Here is a 25,635-nt window from a genome sequence, read left to right as displayed (position 1 = left end):
ATTTTTGATAGTTTATGTACAGTATATTACATATAATTACTGTAGTTTTTGATGGTTTATTTACAGTATATATAACACATATTTGGTGTACTTTTTGATATTTTATGTACAGTATGTAATGTATATTTACTGTACTTTTTGATATTTTATTTACAGTATGTAATATAGATTTGGTGTAATTTTTGATATTTTATGTACAGTATATTAAATATAATTACTGTAATTTTTGATAGTTTATTTACAGTATATTACATATAATTACTGTAGTTTTTGATAGTTTATTTACAGTATATATAACACATATTTGGTGTACTTTTTGATATTTTATGTACAGTATGTAATGTATATTTACTGTACTTTTTGATATTTTATTTACAGTATATAATATAGATTTGGTGTAATTTTTGGTATTTTATGTACAGTATATTAAATATAATTACTGTAGTTTTTGATAGTTTATTTACAGTATATATAACTCATATTTGCTGTACTTTTTGATATTTTATGTACAGTATGTAATGTATATTTACTGTACTATTTGATATTTTATTTACAGTATATAATAAACATTTGGTGTAATTTTAGATAGTTTATTTACAGTATATTAAGTATAATTACTGTAGTTTTTGATAGTTTACTTACAGTATATATGACATATTTGGTGTACTTTTTGATATTTTATGTACAGTATGTATTGTATATTTACTGTACTTTTTGATATTTTATTTACAGTATATAATATAGATTTGGTGTAATTTTTGATATTTTATGTACAGTATATTAAATATAATTACTGTAGTTTTTGATAGTTTATGTACAGTATATTACATATAATTACTGTAGTTTTTGATGGTTTATTTACAGTATATATAACACATATTTGGTGTACTTTTTGATATTTTATGTACAGTACGTAATGTATATTTACTGTACTTTTTGATATTTTATTTACAGTATATAATATAGATTTGGTGTAATTTTTGATATTTTATGTACAGTATATTAAATATAATTACTGTAGTTTTTGATAGTTTATGTACAGTATATTACATATAATTACTGTAGTTTTTGATGGTTTATTTACAGTATATATAACACATATTTGGTGTACTTTTTGATATTTTATGTACAGTACGTAATGTATATTTACTGTACTTTTTGATATTTTATTTACAGTATATAATATAGATTTGGTGTAATTTTTGATATTTTATGTACAGTATATTAAATATAATTACTGTAATTTTTGATAGTTTATTTACAGTATATTACATATAATTACTGTAGTTTTTGATAGTTTATTTACAGTATATATAACACATATTTGGTGTACTTTTTGATATTTTATGTACAGTATGTAATGTATATTTACTGTACTTTTTGATATTTTATGTACAGTATATTAAATATAATTACTGTAATTTTTGATAGTTTATGTACAGTATATTACATATAATTACTGTTGTTTTTGATGGTTTATTTACAGTATATATAACACATATTTGGTGTACTTTTTGATATTTTATGTACAGTATGTAATGTATATTTACTGTACTTTTTGATATTTTATTTACAGTATATAATATAGATTTGGTGTAATTTTTGATATTTTATGTACAGTATATTAAATATAATTACTGTAATTTTTGATAGTTTATTTACAGTATATTACATATAATTACTGTAGTTTTTGATAGTTTATTTACAGTATATATAACACATATTTGGTGTACTTTTTGATATTTTATGTACAGTATGTAATGTATATTTACTGTACTTTTTGATATTTTATTTACAGTATATAATATAGATTTGGTGTAATTTTTGGTATTTTATGTACAGTATATTAAATATAATTACTGTAGTTTTTGATAGTTTATTTACAGTATATATAACTCATGTTTGCTGTACTTTTTGATATTTTATGTACAGTATGTAATGTATATTTACTGTACTTTTTGATATTTTATTTACAGTATATAATAAACATTTGGTGTAATTTTAGATAGTTTATTTACAGTATATTAAGTATAATTACTGTAGTTTTTGATAGTTTACTTACAGTATATATGACATATTTGGTGTACTTTTTGATATTTTATGTACAGTATGTATTGTATATTTACTGTACTTTTTGATATTTTATTTACAGTATATAATATAGATTTGGTGTAATTTTTGATATTTTATGTACAGTATATTAAATATAATTACTGTAGTTTTTGATAGTTTATGTACAGTATATTACATATAATTACTGTAGTTTTTGATGGTTTATTTACAGTATATATAACACATATTTGGTGTACTTTTTGATATTTTATGTACAGTACGTAATGTATATTTACTGTACTTTTTGATATTTTATTTACAGTATATAATATAGATTTGGTGTAATTTTTGATATTTTATGTACAGTATATTAAATATAATTACTGTAGTTTTTGATAGTTTATGTACAGTATATTACATATAATTACTGTAGTTTTTGATGGTTTATTTACAGTATATATAACACATATTTGGTGTACTTTTTGATATTTTATGTACAGTACGTAATGTATATTTACTGTACTTTTTGATATTTTATTTACAGTATATAATATAGATTTGGTGTAATTTTTGATATTTTATGTACAGTATATTAAATATAATTACTGTAATTTTTGATAGTTTATTTACAGTATATTACATATAATTACTGTAGTTTTTGATAGTTTATTTACAGTATATATAACACATATTTGGTGTACTTTTTGATATTTTATGTACAGTATGTAATGTATATTTACTGTACTTTTTGATATTTTATGTACAGTATATTAAATATAATTACTGTAATTTTTGATAGTTTATGTACAGTATATTACATATAATTACTGTAGTTTTTGATGGTTTATTTACAGTATATATAACACATATTTGGTGTACTTTTTGATATTTTATGTACAGTATGTAATGTATATTTACTGTACTTTTTGATATTTTATTTACAGTATATAATATAGATTTGGTGTAATTTTTGATATTTTATGTACAGTATATTAAATATAATTACTGTAATTTTTGATAGTTTATTTACAGTATATTACATATAATTACTGTAGTTTTTGATAGTTTATTTACAGTATATATAACACATATTTGGTGTACTTTTTGATATTTTATGTACAGTATGTAATGTATATTTACTGTACTTTTTGATATTTTATTTACAGTATATAATATAGATTTGGTGTAATTTTTGGTATTTTATGTACAGTATATTAAATATAATTACTGTAGTTTTTGATAGTTTATTTACAGTATATATAACTCATGTTTGCTGTACTTTTTGATATTTTATGTACAGTATGTAATGTATATTTACTGTACTTTTTGATATTTTATTTACAGTATATAATAAACATTTGGTGTAATTTTAGATAGTTTATTTACAGTATATTAAGTATAATTACTGTAGTTTTTGATAGTTTACTTACAGTATATATGACATATTTGGTGTACTTTTTGATATTTTATGTACAGTATGTATTGTATATTTACTGTACTTTTTGATATTTTATTTACAGTATATAATATAGATTTGGTGTAATTTTTGATATTTTATGTACAGTATATTAAATATAATTACTGTAGTTTTTGATAGTTTATGTACAGTATATTACATATAATTACTGTAGTTTTTGATGGTTTATTTACAGTATATATAACACATATTTGGTGTACTTTTTGATATTTTATGTACAGTACGTAATGTATATTTACTGTACTTTTTGATATTTTATTTACAGTATATAATATAGATTTGGTGTAATTTTTGATATTTTATGTACAGTATATTAAATATAATTACTGTAATTTTTGATAGTTTATTTACAGTATATTACATATAATTACTGTAGTTTTTGATAGTTTATTTACAGTATATATAACACATATTTGGTGTACTTTTTGATATTTTATGTACAGTATGTAATGTATATTTACTGTACTTTTTGATATTTTATTTACAGTATATAATAAACATTTGGTGTAATTTTAGATAGTTTATTTACAGTATATTAAGTATAATTACTGTAGTTTTTGATAGTTTACTTACAGTATATATGACATATTTGGTGTACTTTTTGATATTTTATGTACAGTATGTATTGTATATTTACTGTACTTTTTGATATTTTATTTACAGTATATAATATAGATTTGGTGTAATTTTTGATATTTTATGTACAGTATATTAAATATAATTACTGTAGTTTTTGATAGTTTATGTACAGTATATTACATATAATTACTGTAGTTTTTGATGGTTTATTTACAGTATATATAACACATATTTGGTGTACTTTTTGATATTTTATGTACAGTACGTAATGTATATTTACTGTACTTTTTGATATTTTATTTACAGTATATAATATAGATTTGGTGTAATTTTTGATATTTTATGTACAGTATATTAAATATAATTACTGTAATTTTTGATAGTTTATTTACAGTATATTACATATAATTACTGTAGTTTTTGATAGTTTATTTACAGTATATATAACACATATTTGGTGTACTTTTTGATATTTTATGTACAGTATGTAATGTATATTTACTGTACTTTTTGATATTTTATGTACAGTATATTAAATATAATTACTGTAATTTTTGATAGTTTATGTACAGTATATTACATATAATTACTGTAGTTTTTGATAGTTTATTTACAGTATATATAACACATATTTGGTGTACTTTTTGATATTTTATGTACAGTATGTAATGTATATTTACTGTACTTTTTGATATTTTATGTACAGTATATTAAATATAATTACTGTAATTTTTGATAGTTTATGTACAGTATATTACATATAATTACTGTAGTTTTTGATAGTTTATTTACAGTATATATAACACATATTTGGTGTACTTTTTGATATTTTATGTACAGTATGTAATGTATATTTACTGTACTTTTTGATATTTTATGTACAGTATATTAAATATAATTACTGTAATTTTTGATAGTTTATTTACAGTATATTACATATAATTACTGTAGTTTTTGATAGTTTATTTACAGTATATATAACACATATTTGGTGTACTTTTTGATATTTTATGTACAGTATGTAATGTATATTTACTGTACTTTTTGATATTTTATGTACAGTATATTAAATATAATTACTGTAATTTTTGATAGTTTATTTACAGTATATTACATATAATTACTGTAGTTTTTGATAGTTTATTTACAGTATATATAACACATATTTGGTGTACTTTTTGATATTTTATGTACAGTATGTAATGTATATTTACTGTACTTTTTGATATTTTATGTACAGTATATTAAATATAATTACTGTAATTTTTGATAGTTTATGTACAGTATATTACATATAATTACTGTAGTTTTTGATGGTTTATTTACAGTATATATAACACATATTTGGTGTACTTTTTGATATTTTATGTACAGTATGTATTGTATATTTACTGTACTTTTTGATATTTTATTTACAGTATATAATATAGATTTGGTGTAATTTTTGATATTTTATGTACAGTATATTAAATATAATTACTGTAGTTTTTGATAGTTTATGTACAGTATATTACATATAATTACTGTAGTTTTTGATGGTTTATTTACAGTATATATAACACATATTTGGTGTACTTTTTGATATTTTATGTACAGTACGTAATGTATATTTACTGTACTTTTTGATATTTTATTTACAGTATATAATATAGATTTGGTGTAATTTTTGATATTTTATGTACAGTATATTAAATATAATTACTGTAGTTTTTGATAGTTTATGTACAGTATATTACATATAATTACTGTAGTTTTTGATGGTTTATTTACAGTATATATAACACATATTTGGTGTACTTTTTGATATTTTATGTACAGTACGTAATGTATATTTACTGTACTTTTTGATATTTTATTTACAGTATATAATATAGATTTGGTGTAATTTTTGATATTTTATGTACAGTATATTAAATATAATTACTGTAATTTTTGATAGTTTATGTACAGTATATTACATATAATTACTGTAGTTTTTGATAGTTTATTTACAGTATATATAACACATATTTGGTGTACTTTTTGATATTTTATGTACAGTATGTAATGTATATTTACTGTACTTTTTGATATTTTATGTACAGTATATTAAATATAATTACTGTAATTTTTGATAGTTTATGTACAGTATATTACATATAATTACTGTAGTTTTTGATAGTTTATTTACAGTATATATAACTCATGTTTGCTGTACTTTTTGATATTTTATGTACAGTATGTAATGTATATTTACTGTACTTTTTGATATTTTATTTACAGTATATAATAAACATTTGGTGTAATTTTAGATAGTTTATTTACAGTATATTAAGTATAATTACTGTAGTTTTTGATAGTTTACTTACAGTATATATGACATATTTGGTGTACTTTTTGATATTTTATGTACAGTATGTATTGTATATTTACTGTACTTTTTGATATTTTATTTACAGTATATAATATAGATTTGGTGTAATTTTTGATATTTTATGTACAGTGTATTAAATATAATTACTGTAGTTTTTGATAGTTTATGTACAGTATATTACATATAATTACTGTAGTTTTTGATGGTTTATTTACAGTATATATAACACATATTTGGTGTACTTTTTGATATTTTATGTACAGTACGTAATGTATATTTACTGTACTTTTTGATATTTTATTTACAGTATATAATATAGATTTGGTGTAATTTTTGATATTTTATGTACAGTATATTAAATATAATTACTGTAGTTTTTGATAGTTTATGTACAGTATATTACATATAATTACTCTAGTTTTTGATGGTTTATTTACAGTATATATAACACATATTTGGTGTACTTTTTGATATTTTATGTACAGTACGTAATGTATATTTACTGTACTTTTTGATATTTTATTTACAGTATATAATATAGATTTGGTGTAATTTTTGATATTTTATGTACAGTATATTAAATATAATTACTGTAATTTTTGATAGTTTATTTACAGTATATTACATATAATTACTGTAGTTTTTGATAGTTTATTTACAGTATATATAACACATATTTGGTGTACTTTTTGATATTTTATGTACAGTATGTAATGTATATTTACTGTACTTTTTGATATTTTATGTACAGTATATTAAATATAATTACTGTAATTTTTGATAGTTTATGTACAGTATATTACATATAATTACTGTAGTTTTTGATGGTTTATTTACAGTATATATAACACATATTTGGTGTACTTTTTGATATTTTATGTACAGTATGTAATGTATATTTACTGTACTTTTTGATATTTTATTTACAGTATATAATATAGATTTGGTGTAATTTTTGATATTTTATGTACAGTATATTAAATATAATTACTGTAATTTTTGATAGTTTATTTACAGTATATTACATATAATTACTGTAGTTTTTGATAGTTTATTTACAGTATATATAACACATATTTGGTGTACTTTTTGATATTTTATGTACAGTATGTAATGTATATTTACTGTACTTTTTGATATTTTATTTACAGTATATAATATAGATTTGGTGTAATTTTTGGTATTTTATGTACAGTATATTAAATATAATTACTGTAGTTTTTGATAGTTTATTTACAGTATATATAACTCATGTTTGCTGTACTTTTTGATATTTTATGTACAGTATGTAATGTATATTTACTGTACTTTTTGATATTTTATTTACAGTATATAATAAACATTTGGTGTAATTTTAGATAGTTTATTTACAGTATATTAAGTATAATTACTGTAGTTTTTGATAGTTTACTTACAGTATATATGACATATTTGGTGTACTTTTTGATATTTTATGTACAGTATGTATTGTATATTTACTGTACTTTTTGATATTTTATTTACAGTATATAATATAGATTTGGTGTAATTTTTGATATTTTATGTACAGTATATTAAATATAATTACTGTAGTTTTTGATAGTTTATGTACAGTATATTACATATAATTACTGTAGTTTTTGATGGTTTATTTACAGTATATATAACACATATTTGGTGTACTTTTTGATATTTTATGTACAGTACGTAATGTATATTTACTGTACTTTTTGATATTTTATTTACAGTATATAATATAGATTTGGTGTAATTTTTGATATTTTATGTACAGTATATTAAATATAATTACTGTAATTTTTGATAGTTTATTTACAGTATATTACATATAATTACTGTAGTTTTTGATAGTTTATTTACAGTATATATAACACATATTTGGTGTACTTTTTGATATTTTATGTACAGTATGTAATGTATATTTACTGTACTTTTTGATATTTTATGTACAGTATATTAAATATAATTACTGTAATTTTTGATAGTTTATGTACAGTATATTACATATAATTACTGTAGTTTTTGATAGTTTATTTACAGTATATATAACACATATTTGGTGTACTTTTTGATATTTTATGTACAGTATGTAATGTATATTTACTGTACTTTTTGATATTTTATGTACAGTATATTAAATATAATTACTGTAGTTTTTGATAGTTTATTTACAGTATATTACATATAATTACTGTAGTTTTTGATAGTTTATTTACAGTATATATAACACATATTTGGTGTACTTTTTGATATTTTATGTACAGTATGTAATGTATATTTACTGTACTTTTTGATATTTTATGTACAGTATATTAAATATAATTACTGTAATTTTTGATAGTTTATTTACAGTATATTACATATAATTACTGTAGTTTTTGATAGTTTATTTACAGTATATATAACACATATTTGGTGTACTTTTTGATATTTTATGTACAGTATGTAATGTATATTTACTGTCCTTTTTGATATTTTATTTACAGTATATAATATAGATTTGGTGTAATTTTTGATATTTTATGTACAGTATATTAATTATAATTACTGTAATTTTTCATAGTTTATTTACAGTATATTACATATAATTACTGTAGTTTTTGATAGTTTATTTACAGTATATATAACACATATTTGGTGTACTTTTTGATATTTTATGTACAGTATGTAATGTATATTTACTGTACTTTTTGATATTTTATTTACAGTATATAATATAGATTTGGTGTAATTTTTGGTATTTTATGTACAGTATATTAAATATAATTACTGTAGTTTTTGATAGTTTATTTACAGTATATATAACTCATATTTGCTGTACTTTTTGATATTTTATGTACAGTATGTAATGTATATTTACTGTACTATTTGATATTTTATTTACAGTATATAATAAACATTTGGTGTAATTTTAGATAGTTTATTTACAGTATATTAAGTATAATTACTGTAGTTTTTGATAGTTTACTTACAGTATATATGACATATTTGGTGTACTTTTTGATATTTTATGTACAGTATGTATTGTATATTTACTGTACTTTTTGATATTTTATTTACAGTATATAATATAGATTTGGTGTAATTTTTGATATTTTATGTACAGTATATTAAATATAATTACTGTAGTTTTTGATAGTTTATGTACAGTATATTACATATAATTACTGTAGTTTTTGATGGTTTATTTACAGTATATATAACACATATTTGGTGTACTTTTTGATATTTTATGTACAGTACGTAATGTATATTTACTGTACTTTTTGATATTTTATTTACAGTATATAATATAGATTTGGTGTAATTTTTGATATTTTATGTACAGTATATTAAATATAATTACTGTAGTTTTTGATAGTTTATTTACAGTATATTACATATAATTACTGTAGTTTTTGATAGTTTATTTACAGTATGTATAACACATATTTGGTGTACTTTTTGATATTTTATGTACAGTATGTAATGTATATTTACTGTACTTTTTGATATTTTATGTACAGTATATTAAATATAATTACTGTAATTTTTGATAGTTTATGTACAGTATATTACATATAATTACTGTAGTTTTTGATAGTTTATTTACAGTATATATAACACATATTTGGTGTACTTTTTGATATTTTATGTACAGTATGTAATGTATATTTACTGTACTTTTTGATATTTTATGTACAGTATATTAAATATAATTACTGTAATTTTTGATAGTTTATGTACAGTATATTACATATAATTACTGTAGTTTTTGATAGTTTATTTACAGTATATATAACACATATTTGGTGTACTTTTTGATATTTTATGTACAGTATGTATTGTATATTTACTGTACTTTTTGATATTTTATTTACAGTATATAATATAGATTTGGTGTAATTTTTGATATTTTATGTACAGTATATTACATATAATCACTGTAGTTTTTGATAGTTTATTTACAGTATATATAACACATATTTGGTGTACTTTTTGATATTTTATGTACAGTATGTAATGTATATTTACTGTCCTTTTTGATATTTTATTTACAGTATATAATATAGATTTGGTGTAATTTTTGATATTTTATGTACAGTATATTAATTATAATTACTGTAATTTTTCATAGTTTATTTACAGTATATTACATATAATTACTGTAGTTTTTGATAGTTTATTTACAGTATATATAACACATATTTGGTGTACTTTTTGATATTTTATGTACAGTATGTAATGTATATTTACTGTACTTTTTGATATTTTATTTACAGTATATAATATAGATTTGGTGTAATTTTTGGTATTTTATGTACAGTATATTAAATATAATTACTATAGTTTTTGATAGTTTATTTACAGTATATATAACTCATATTTGCTGTACTTTTTGATATTTTATGTACAGTATGTAATGTATATTTACTGTACTATTTGATATTTTATTTACAGTATATAATAAACATTTGGTGTAATTTTAGATAGTTTATTTACAGTATATTAAGTATAATTACTGTAGTTTTTGATAGTTTACTTACAGTATATATGACATATTTGGTGTACTTTTTGATATTTTATGTACAGTATGTATTGTATATTTACTGTACTTTTTGATATTTTATTTACAGTATATAATATAGATTTGGTGTAATTTTTGATATTTTATGTACAGTATATTAAATATAATTACTGTAGTTTTTGATAGTTTATGTACAGTATATTACATATAATTACTGTAGTTTTTGATGGTTTATTTACAGTATATATAACACATATTTGGTGTACTTTTTGATATTTTATGTACAGTACGTAATGTATATTTACTGTACTTTTTGATATTTTATTTACAGTATATAATATAGATTTGGTGTAATTTTTGATATTTTATGTACAGTATATTAAATATAATTACTGTAATTTTTGATAGTTTATTTACAGTATATTACATATAATTACTGTAGTTTTTGATAGTTTATTTACAGTATATATAACACATATTTGGTGTACTTTTTGATATTTTATGTACAGTATGTAATGTATATTTACTGTACTTTTTGATATTTTATGTACAGTATATTAAATATAATTACTGTAATTTTTGATAGTTTATGTACAGTATATTACATATAATTACTGTAGTTTTTGATAGTTTATTTACAGTATATATAACACATATTTGGTGTACTTTTTGATATTTTATGTACAGTATGTAATGTATATTTACTGTACTTTTTGATATTTTATGTACAGTATATTAAATATAATTACTGTAATTTTTGATAGTTTATTTACAGTATATTACATATAATTACTGTAGTTTTTGATAGTTTATTTACAGTATATATAACACATATTTGGTGTACTTTTTGATATTTTATGTACAGTATGTAATGTATATTTACTGTACTTTTTGATATTTTATGTACAGTATATTAAATATAATTACTGTAATTTTTGATAGTTTATTTACAGTATATTACATATAATCACTGTAGTTTTTGATAGTTTATTTACAGTATATATAACACATATTTGGTGTACTTTTTGATATTTTATGTACAGTATGTAATGTATATTTACTGTCCTTTTTGATATTTTATTTACAGTATATAATATAGATTTGGTGTAATTTTTGATATTTTATGTACAGTATATTAATTATAATTACTGTAATTTTTCATAGTTTATTTACAGTATATTACATATAATTACTGTAGTTTTTGATAGTTTATTTACAGTATATATAACACATATTTGGTGTACTTTTTGATATTTTATGTACAGTATGTAATGTATATTTACTGTACTTTTTGATATTTTATTTACAGTATATAATATAGATTTGGTGTAATTTTTGGTATTTTATGTACAGTATATTAAATATAATTACTATAGTTTTTGATAGTTTATTTACAGTATATATAACTCATATTTGCTGTACTTTTTGATATTTTATGTACAGTATGTTATGTATATTTACTGTACTATTTGATATTTTATTTACAGTATATAATAAACATTTGGTGTAATTTTAGATAGTTTATTTACAGTATATTAAGTATAATTACTGTAGTTTTTGATAGTTTACTTACAGTATATATGACATATTTGGTGTACTTTTTGATATTTTATGTACAGTATGTATTGTATATTTACTGTACTTATTGATATTTTATTTACAGTATATAATATAGATTTGGTGTAATTTTTGATATTTTGTGTACAGTATATTAAATATAATTACTGTAGTTTTTGATAGTTTATGTACAGTATATTACATATAATTACTGTAGTTTTTGATGGTTTATTTACAGTATATATAACACATATTTGGTGTACTTTTTGATATTTTATGTACAGTACGTAATGTATATTTACTGTACTTTTTGATATTTTATTTACAGTATATAATATAGATTTGGTGTAATTTTTGATATTTTATGTACAGTATATTAAATATAATTACTGTAATTTTTGATAGTTTATTTACAGTATATTACATATAATTACTGTAGTTTTTGATAGTTTATTTACAGTATTTATAACACATATTTGGTGTACTTTTTGATATTTTATGTACAGTATGTAATGTATATTTACTGTACTTTTTGATATTTTATGTACAGTATATTAAATATAATTACTGTAATTTTTGATAGTTTATGAACAGTATATTACATATAATTACTGTAGTTTTTGATAGTTTATTTACAGTATATATAACACATATTTGGTGTACTTTTTGATATTTTATGTACAGTATGTAATGTATATTTACTGTACTTTTTGATATTTTATTTACAGTATATAATATAGATTTGGTGTAATTTTTGATATTTTATGTACAGTATATTAAATATAATTACTGTAATTTTTGATAGTTTATTTACAGTATATTACATATAATTACTGTAGTTTTTGATAGTTTATTTACAGTATATATAACACATATTTGGTGTACTTTTTGATATTTTATGTACAGTATGTAATGTATATTTACTGTACTTTTTGATATTTTATGTACAGTATATTAAATATAATTACTGTAATTTTTGATAGTTTATTTACAGTATATTACATATAATTACTGTAGTTTTTGATAGTTTATTTACAGTATATATAACACATATTTGGTGTACTTCTTGATATTTTATGTACAGTATGTAATGTATATTTACTGTACTTTTTGATATTTTATTTACAGTATATAATATAGATTTGGTGTAATTTTTGGTATTTTATGTACAGTATATTAAATATAATTACTGTAGTTTTTGATAGTTTATTTACAGTATATAAAACTCATATTTGCTGTACTTTTTGATATTTTATGTACAGTATGTAATGTATATTTACTGTACTATTTGATATTTTATTTACAGTATATAATAAACATTTGGTGTAATTTTAGATAGTTTATTTACAGTATATTAAGTATAATTACTGTAGTTTTTGATAGTTTACTTACAGTATATATGACATATTTGGTGTACTTTTTGATATTTTATGTACAGTATGTATTGTATATTTACTGTACTTTTTGATATTTTATTTACAGTATATAATATAGATTTGGTGTAATTTTTGATATTTTATGTACAGTATATTAAATATAATTACTGTAGTTTTTGATAGTTTATGTACAGTATATTACATATAATTACTGTAGTTTTTGATGGTTTATTTACAGTATATATAACACATATTTGGTGTACTTTTTGATATTTTATGTACAGTACGTAATGTATATTTACTGTACTTTTTGATATTTTATTTACAGTATATAATATAGATTTGGTGTAATTTTTGATATTTTATCTACAGTATATTAAATACAATTACTGTAATTTTTGATAGTTTATTTACAGTATATTACATATAATTACTGTAGTTTTTGATAGTTTATTTACAGTATATATAACACATATTTGGTGTACTTTTTGATATTTTATGTACAGTACGTAATGTATATTTACTGTACTTTTTGATATTTTATGTACAGTATATTAAATATAATTACTGTAATTTTTGATAGTTTATTTACAGTATATTACATATAATTACTGTAGTTTTTGATAGTTTATTTACAGTATATATAACACATATTTGGTGTACTTTTTGATATTTTATGTACAGTATGTAATGTATATTTACTGTACTTTTTGATATTTTATGTACAGTATATTAAATATAATTATTGTAATTTTTGAGAGTTTATTTACAGTATATTACATATAATTACTGTAGTTTTTGATAGTTTATTTACAGTATATATAACACATATTTGGTGTACTTTTTGATATTTTATGTACAGTATGTAATGTATATTTACTGTACTTTTTGATATTTTATTTACAGTATATAATATAGATTTGGTGTAATTTTTGGTATTTTATGTACAGTATATTAATTATAATTACTGTAATTTTTGATAGTTTATTTACAGTATATTACATATAATTACTGTAGTTTTTGATAGTTTATTTACAGTATATATAACACATATTTGGTGTACTTTTTGATATTTTATGTACAGTATGTAATGTATATTTACTGTACTTTTTGATATTTTATTTACAGTATATAATATAGATTTGGTGTAATTTTTGGTATTTTATGTACAGTATATTAAATATAATTACTGTAGTTTTTGATAGTTTATTTACAGTATATATAACTCATATTTGCTGTACTTTTTGATATTTTATGTACAGTATGTAATGTATATTTACTGTACTATTTGATATTTTATGTACAGTATATTAAATATAATTACTGTAATTTTTGATAGTTTATGTACAGTATATTACATATAATTACTGTAGTTTTTGATAGTTTATTTACAGTATATATAACACATATTTGGTGTACTTTTTGATATTTTATGTACAGTATGTAATGTATATTTACTGTACTTTTTGATATTTTATGTACAGTATATTAAATATAATTACTGTAATTTTTGATAGTTTATTTACAGTATATTACATATAATTACTGTAGTTTTTGATAGTTTATTTACAGTATATATAACACATATTTGGTGTACTTTTTGATATTTTATGTACAGTATGTAATGTATATTTACTGTACTTTTTGATATTTTATGTACAGTATATTAAATATAATTACTGTAATTTTTGATAGTTTATTTACAGTATATTACATATAATTACTGTAGTTTTTGATAGTTTATTTACAGTATATATAACACATATTTGGTGTACTTCTTGATATTTTATGTACAGTATGTAATGTATATTTACTGTACTTTTTGATATTTTATTTACAGTATATAATATAGATTTGGTGTAATTTTTGGTATTTTATGTACAGTATATTAAATATAATTACTGTAGTTTTTGATAGTTTATTTACAGTATATTACATATAATTACTGTAGTTTTTGATAGTTTATTTACAGTATATATAACACATATTTGGTGTACTTTTTGATATTTTATGTACAGTATGTAATGTATATTTACTGTACTTTTTGATATTTTATGTACAGTATATTAAATATAATTACTGTAATTTTTGATAGTTTATGTACAGTATATTACATATAATTACTGTAGTTTTTGATGGTTTATTTACAGTATATATAACACATATTTGGTGTACTTTTTGATATTTTATGTACAGTATGTAATGTATATTTACTGTACTTTTTGATATTTTATTTACAGTATATAATATAGATTTGGTGTAATTTTTGATATTTTATGTACAGTATATTAAATATAATTACTGTAATTTTTGATAGTTTATTTACAGTATATTACATATAATTACTGTAGTTTTTGATAGTTTATTTACAGTATATATAACACATATTTGGTGTACTTTTTGATATTTTATGTACAGTATGTAATGTATATTTACTGTACTTTTTGATATTTTATTTACAGTATATAATATAGATTTGGTGTAATTTTTGGTATTTTATGTACAGTATATTAAATATAATTACTGTAGTTTTTGATAGTTTATTTACAGTATATATAACACATATTTGGTGTACTTTTTGATATTTTATGTACAGTATGTAATGTATATTTACTGTCCTTTTTGATATTTTATTTACACTATATAATATAGATTTGGTGTAATTTTTGATATTTTATGTACAGTATATTAATTATAATTACTGTAATTTTTCATAGTTTATTTACAGTATATTACATATAATTACTGTAGTTTTTGATAGTTTATTTACAGAATATATAACACATATTTGGTGTACTTTTTGGTATTTTATGTACAGTATGTAATGTATATTTACTGTACTTTTTGATATTTTATTTACAGTATATAATATAGATTTGGTGTAATTTTTGGTATTTTATGTACAGTATATTAAATATAATTACTGTAGTTTTTGATAGTTTATTTACAGTATATATAACTCATATTTGCTGTACTTTTTGATATTTTATGTACAGTATGTAATGTATATTTACTGTACTTTTTGATATTTTATTTACAGTATATAATAAACATTTGGTGTAATTTTAGATAGTTTATTTACAGTATATTAAGTATAATTACTGTAGTTTTTGATAGTTTACTTACAGTATATATGACATATTTGGTGTACTTTTTGATATTTTATGTACAGTATGTATTGTATATTTACTGTACTTTTTGATATTTTATTTACAGTATATAATATAGATTTGGTGTAATTTTTGATATTTTATGTACAGTATATTAAATATAATTACTGTAGTTTTTGATAGTTTATGTACAGTATATTACATATAATTACTGTAGTTTTTGATGGTTTATTTACAGTATATATAACACATATTTGGTGTACTTTTTGATATTTTATGTACAGTACGTAATGTATATTTACTGTACTTTTTGATATTTTATTTACAGTATATAATATAGATTTGGTGTAATTTTTGATATTTTATGTACAGTATATTAAATATAATTACTGTAATTTTTGATAGTTTATTTACAGTATATTACATATAATTACTGTAGTTTTTGATAGTTTATTTACAGTATATATAACACATATTTGGTGTACTTTTTGGTATTTTATGTACAGTATGTAATGTATATTTACTGTACTTTTTGATATTTTATTTACAGTATATAATATAGATTTGGTGTAATTTTTGGTATTTTATGTACAGTATATTAAATATAATTACTGTAGTTTTTGATAGTTTATTTACAGTATATATAACTCATATTTGCTGTACTTTTTGATATTTTATGTACAGTATGTAATGTATATTTACTGTACTATTTGATATTTTATTTACAGTATATAATAAACATTTGGTGTAATTTTAGATAGTTTATTTACAGTATATTAAGTATAATTACTGTAGTTTTTGATAGTTTACTTACAGTATATATGACATATTTGGTGTACTTTTTGATATTTTATGTACAGTATGTATTGTATATTTACTGTACTTTTTGATATTTTATTTACAGTATATAATATAGATTTGGTGTAATTTTTGATATTTTATGTACAGTATATTAAATATAATTACTGTAGTTTTTGATAGTTTATGTACAGTATATTACATATAATTACTGTAGTTTTTGATGGTTTATTTACAGTATATATAACACATATTTGGTGTACTTTTTGATATTTTATGTACAGTACGTAATGTATATTTACTGTACTTTTTGATATTTTATTTACAGTATATAATATAGATTTGGTGTAATTTTTGATATTTTATGTACAGTATATTAAATATAATTACTGTAATTTTTGATAGTTTATTTACAGTATATTACATATAATTACTGTAGTTTTTGATAGTTTATTTACAGTATATATAACACATATTTGGTGTACTTTTTGATATTTTATGTACAGTATGTAATGTATATTTACTGTACTTTTTGATATTTTATGTACAGTATATTAAATATAATTACTGTAATTTTTGATAGTTTATGTACAGTATATTACATATAATTACTGTAGTTTTTGATGGTTTATTTACAGTATATATAACACATATTTGGTGTACTTTTTGATATTTTATGTACAGTATGTAATGTATATTTACTGTACTTTTTGATATTTTATTTACAGTATATAATATAGATTTGGTGTAATTTTTGATATTTTATGTACAGTATATTAAATATAATTACTGTAATTTTTGATAGTTTATTTACAGTATATTACATATAATTACTGTAGTTTTTGATAGTTTATTTACAGTATATATAACACATATTTGGTGTACTTTTTGATATTTTATGTACAGTATGTAATGTATATTTACTGTACTTTTTGATATTTTATTTACAGTATATAATATAGATTTGGTGTAATTTTTGGTATTTTATGTACAGTATATTAAATATAATTACTGTAGTTTTTGATAGTTTATTTACAGTATATATAACTCATATTTGCTGTACTTTTTGATATTTTATGTACAGTATGTAATGTATATTTACTGTACTATTTGATATTTTATTTACAGTATATAATAAACATTTGGTGTAATTTTAGATAGTTTATTTACAGTATATTAAGTATAATTACTGTAGTTTTTGATAGTTTACTTACAGTATATATGACATATTTGGTGTACTTTTTGATATTTTATGTACAGTATGTATTGTATATTTACTGTACTTTTTGATATTTTATTTACAGTATATAATATAGATTTGGTGTAATTTTTGATATTTTATGTACAGTATATTAAATATGATTACTGTAGTTTTTGATAGTTTATGTACAGTATATTACATATAATTACTGTAGTTTTTGATGGTTTATTTACAGTATATATAACACATATTTGGTGTACTTTTTGATATTTTATGTACAGTACGTAATGTATATTTACTGTACTTTTTGATATTTTATTTACAGTATATAATATAGATTTGGTGTAATTTTTGATATTTTATGTACAGTATATTAAATATAATTACTGTAGTTTTTGATAGTTTATGTACAGTATATTACATATAATTACTGTAGTTTTTGATGGTTTATTTACAGTATATATAACACATATTTGGTGTACTTTTTGATATTTTATGTACAGTACGTAATGTATATTTACTGTACTTTTTGATATTTTATATACAGTATATTAAATATAATTATTGTAATTTTTGAGAGTTTATTTACAGTATATTACATATAATTACTGTAGTTTTTGATAGTTTATTTACAGTATATATAACACATATTTGGTGTACTTTTTGATATTTTATGTACAGTATGTAATGTATATTTACTGTACTTTTTGATATTTTATTTACAGTATATAATATAGATTTGGTGTAATTTTTGGTATTTTATGTACAGTATATTAATTATAATTACTGTAATTTTTGATAGTTTATTTACAGTATATTACATATAATTACTGTAGTTTTTGATAGTTTATTTACAGTATATATAACACATATTTGGTGTACTTTTTGATATTTTATGTACAGTATGTAATGTATATTTACTGTACTTTTTGATATTTTATGTACAGTATATTAAATATAATTACTGTAATTTTTGATAGTTTATGTACAGTATATTACATATAATTACTGTAGTTTTTGATGGTTTATTTACAGTATATATAACACATATTTGGTGTACTTTTTGATATTTTATGTACAGTATGTAATGTATATTTACTGTCCTTTTTGATATTTTATTTACAGTATATAATATAGATTTGGTGTAATTTTTGATATTTTATGTACAGTATATTAATTATAATTACTGTAATTTTTCATAGTTTATTTACAGTATATTACATATAATTACTGTAGTTTTTGATAGTTTATTTACAGTATATATAACACATATTTGGTGTACTTTTTGATATTTTATGTACAGTATGTAATGTATATTTACTGTACTTTTTGATATTTTATTTACAGTATATAATATAGATTTGGTGTAATTTTTGGTATTTTATGTACAGTATATTAAATATAATTACTGTAGTTTTTGATAGTTTATTTACAGTATATATAACTCATATTTGCTGTACTTTTTGATATTTTATGTACAGTGTGTAATGTATATTTACTGTACTATTTGATATTTTATTTACAGTATATAATAAACATTTGGTGTAATTTTAGATAGTTTATTTACAGTATATTAAGTATAATTACTGTAGTTTTTGATAGTTTATTTACAGTATATATGACACATATTTGGTGTACTTTTTGATATTTTATGTACAGTATGTATTGTATATTTACTGTACTTTTTGATATTTTATTTACAGTATATAATATAGATTTGGTGTAATTTTTGATATTTTATGTACAGTATATTAAATATAATTACTGTAGTTTTTGATAGTTTATGTACAGTATATTACATATAATTACTGTAGTTTTTGATGGTTTATTTACAGTATATATAACACATATTTGGTGTACTTTTTGATATTTTATGTACAGTACGTAATGTATATTTACTGTACTATTTGATATTTTATTTACAGTATATAATATAGATTTGGTGTAATTTTTGTTATTTTATGTACAGTATATTAAATATAATTACTGTAATTTTTGATAGTTTATTTACAGTATATTACATATAATTACTGTAGTTTTTGATAGTTTATTTACAGTATATATAACACATATTTGGTGTACTTTTTGGTATTTTATGTACAGTATGTAATGTATATTTACTGTACTTTTTGATATTTTATTTACAGTATATAATATAGATTTGGTGTAATTTTTGGTATTTTATGTACAGTATATTAAATATAATTACTGTAGTTTTTGATAGTTTATTTACAGTATATATAACTCATATTTGCTGTACTTTTTGATATTTTATGTACAGTATGTAATGTATATTTACTGTACTATTTGATATTTTATTTACAGTATATAATAAACATTTGGTGTAATTTTAGATAGTTTATTTACAGTATATTAAGTATAATTACTGTAGTTTTTGATAGTTTACTTACAGTATATATGACATATTTGGTGTACTTTTTGATATTTTATGTACAGTATGTATTGTATATTTACTGTACTTTTTGATATTTTATTTACAGTATATAATATAGATTTGGTGTAATTTTTGATATTTTATGTACAGTATATTAAATATAATTACTGTAGTTTTTGATAGTTTATGTACAGTATATTACATATAATTACTGTAGTTTTTGATGGTTTATTTACAGTATATATAACACATATTTGGTGTACTTTTTGATATTTTATGTACAGTACGTAATGTATATTTACTGTACTTTTTGATATTTTATTTACAGTATATAATATAGATTTGGTGTAATTTTTGATATTTTATGTACAGTATATTAAATATAATTACTGTAATTTTTGATAGTTTATTTACAGTATATTACATATAATTACTGTAGTTTTTGATAGTTTATTTACAGTATATATAACACATATTTGGTGTACTTTTTGATATTTTATGTACAGTATGTAATGTATATTTACTGTACTTTTTGATATTTTATGTACAGTATATTAAATATAATTACTGTAATTTTTGATAGTTTATGTACAGTATATTACATATAATTACTGTAGTTTTTGATGGTTTATTTACAGTATATATAACACATATTTGGTGTACTTTTTGATATTTTATGTACAGTATGTAATGTATATTTACTGTACTTTTTGATATTTTATTTACAGTATATAATATAGATTTGGTGTAATTTTTGATATTTTATGTACAGTATATTAAATATAATTACTGTAATTTTTGATAGTTTATTTACAGTATATTACATATAATTACTGTAGTTTTTGATAGTTTATTTACAGTATATATAACACATATTTGGTGTACTTTTTGATATTTTATGTACAGTATGTAATGTATATTTACTGTACTTTTTGATATTTTATTTACAGTATATAATATAGATTTGGTGTAATTTTTGGTATTTTATGTACAGTATATTAAATATAATTACTGTAGTTTTTGATAGTTTATTTACAGTATATATAACTCATATTTGCTGTACTTTTTGATATTTTATGTACAGTATGTAATGTATATTTACTGTACTATTTGATATTTTATTTACAGTATATAATAAACATTTGGTGTAATTTTAGATAGTTTATTTACAGTATATTAAGTATAATTACTGTAGTTTTTGATAGTTTACTTACAGTATATATGACATATTTGGTGTACTTTTTGATATTTTATGTACAGTATGTATTGTATATTTACTGTACTTTTTGATATTTTATTTACAGTATATAATATAGATTTGGTGTAATTTTTGATATTTTATGTACAGTATATTAAATATGATTACTGTAGTTTTTGATAGTTTATGTACAGTATATTACATATAATTACTGTAGTTTTTGATGGTTTATTTACAGTATATATAACACATATTTGGTGTACTTTTTGATATTTTATGTACAGTACGTAATGTATATTTACTGTACTTTTTGATATTTTATTTACAGTATATAATATAGATTTGGTGTAATTTTTGATATTTTATGTACAGTATATTAAATATAATTACTGTAGTTTTTGATAGTTTATGTACAGTATATTACATATAATTACTGTAGTTTTTGATGGTTTATTTACAGTATATATAACACATATTTGGTGTACTTTTTGATATTTTATGTACAGTACGTAATGTATATTTACTGTACTTTTTGATATTTTATATACAGTATATTAAATATAATTATTGTAATTTTTGAGAGTTTATTTACAGTATATTACATATAATTACTGTAGTTTTTGATAGTTTATTTACAGTATATATAACACATATTTGGTGTACTTTTTGATATTTTATGTACAGTATGTAATGTATATTTACTGTACTTTTTGATATTTTATTTACAGTATATAATATAGATTTGGTGTAATTTTTGGTATTTTATGTACAGTATATTAATTATAATTACTGTAATTTTTGATAGTTTATTTACAGTATATTACATATAATTACTGTAGTTTTTGATAGTTTATTTACAGTATATATAACACATATTTGGTGTACTTTTTGATATTTTATGTACAGTATGTAATGTATATTTACTGTACTTTTTGATATTTTATGTACAGTATATTAAATATAATTACTGTAATTTTTGATAGTTTATGTACAGTATATTACATATAATTACTGTAGTTTTTGATGGTTTATTTACAGTATATATAACACATATTTGGTGTACTTTTTGATATTTTATGTACAGTATGTAATGTATATTTACTGTCCTTTTTGATATTTTATTTACAGTATATAATATAGATTTGGTGTAATTTTTGATATTTTATGTACAGTATATTAATTATAATTACTGTAATTTTTCATAGTTTATTTACAGTATATTACATATAATTACTGTAGTTTTTGATAGTTTATTTACAGTATATATAACACATATTTGGTGTACTTTTTGATATTTTATGTACAGTATGTAATGTATATTTACTGTACTTTTTGATATTTTATTTACAGTATATAATATAGATTTGGTGTAATTTTTGGTATTTTATGTACAGTATATTAAATATAATTACTGTAGTTTTTGATAGTTTATTTACAGTATATATAACTCATATTTGCTGTACTTTTTGATATTTTATGTACAGTGTGTAATGTATATTTACTGTACTATTTGATATTTTATTTACAGTATATAATAAACATTTGGTGTAATTTTTGATAGTTTATTTACAGTATATTAAGTATAATTACTGTAGTTTTTGATAGTTTATTTACAGTATATATGACACATATTTGGTGTACTTTTTGATATTTTATGTACAGTATGTATTGTATATTTACTGTACTTTTTGATATTTTATTTACAGTATATAATATAGATTTGGTGTAATTTTTGATATTTTATGTACAGTATATTAAATATAATTACTGTAGTTTTTGATAGTTTATGTACAGTATATTACATATAATTACTGTAGTTTTTGATAGTTTATTTACAGTATATATAACACATATTTGGTGTACTTTTTGATATTTTATGTACATTATGTAATGTATATTTACTGTACTTTTTGATATTTTATGTACAGTATATTAAATATAATTACTGTAATTTTTGATAGTTTATTTACAGTATATTACATATAATTACTGTAGTTTTTGATAGTTTATTTACAGTATATATAACACATATTTGGTGTACTATTTGATATTTTATGTACAGTATGTAATGTATATTTACTGTACTTTTTGATATTTTATTTACAGTATATAATATAGATTTGGTGTAATTTTTGGTATTTTATGTACAGTATATTAAATATAATTACTGTAGTTTTCGATAGTTTATTTACAGTATAACTCATATTTGCTGTACTTTTTGATATTTTATGTACAGTATGTAATGTATATTTACTGTACTATTTGATATTTTATTTACAGTATATAATAAACATTTGGTGTAATTTTTGATAGTTTATTTACAGTATATTAAGTATAATTACGGTAGTTTTTGATAGTTTATTTACAGTATATATGACACATATTTGGTGTACTTTTTGATATTTTATGTACAGTATGTATTGTATATTTACTGTACTTTTTGATATTTTATTTACAGTATATAATATAGATTTGGTGTAATTTTTGATATTTTATGTACAGTATATTAAATATAATTACTGTAGTTTTTGATAGTTTATGTACAGTATATTACATATAATTACTGTAGTTTTTGATAGTTTATTTACAGTATATATAACACATATTTGGTGTACTTTTTGATATTTTATGTACAGTACGTAATGTATATTTACTGTACTTTTTGATATTTTATTTACAGTATATAATATAGATTTGGTGTAATTTTTGATATTTTATCTACAGTATATTAAATATAATTACTGTAATTTTTGATAGTTTATTTACAGTATATTACATATAATTACTGTAGTTTTTGATAGTTTATTTACAGTATATATAACACATATTTGGTGTATTTTTGATATTTTATGTACAGTACGTAATGTATATTTACTGTACTTTTTGATATTTTATGTACAGTATATTAAATATAATTACTGTAATTTTTGATAGTTTATTTACAGTATATTACATATAACTACTGTAGTTTTTGATAGTTTATTTACAGTATATATAACACATATTTGGTGTACTTCTTGATATTTTATGTACAG

Source organism: Pan troglodytes, chromosome 23 (genome assembly GCF_028858775.2).
Source record: "Pan troglodytes isolate AG18354 chromosome 23, NHGRI_mPanTro3-v2.0_pri, whole genome shotgun sequence".
NCBI classification, from domain to species: Eukaryota; Metazoa; Chordata; class Mammalia; order Primates; family Hominidae; genus Pan; species Pan troglodytes.
The sequence above is the reverse complement of the archived record's forward strand: the minus strand, read 5'-3'. Positions refer to the sequence as shown.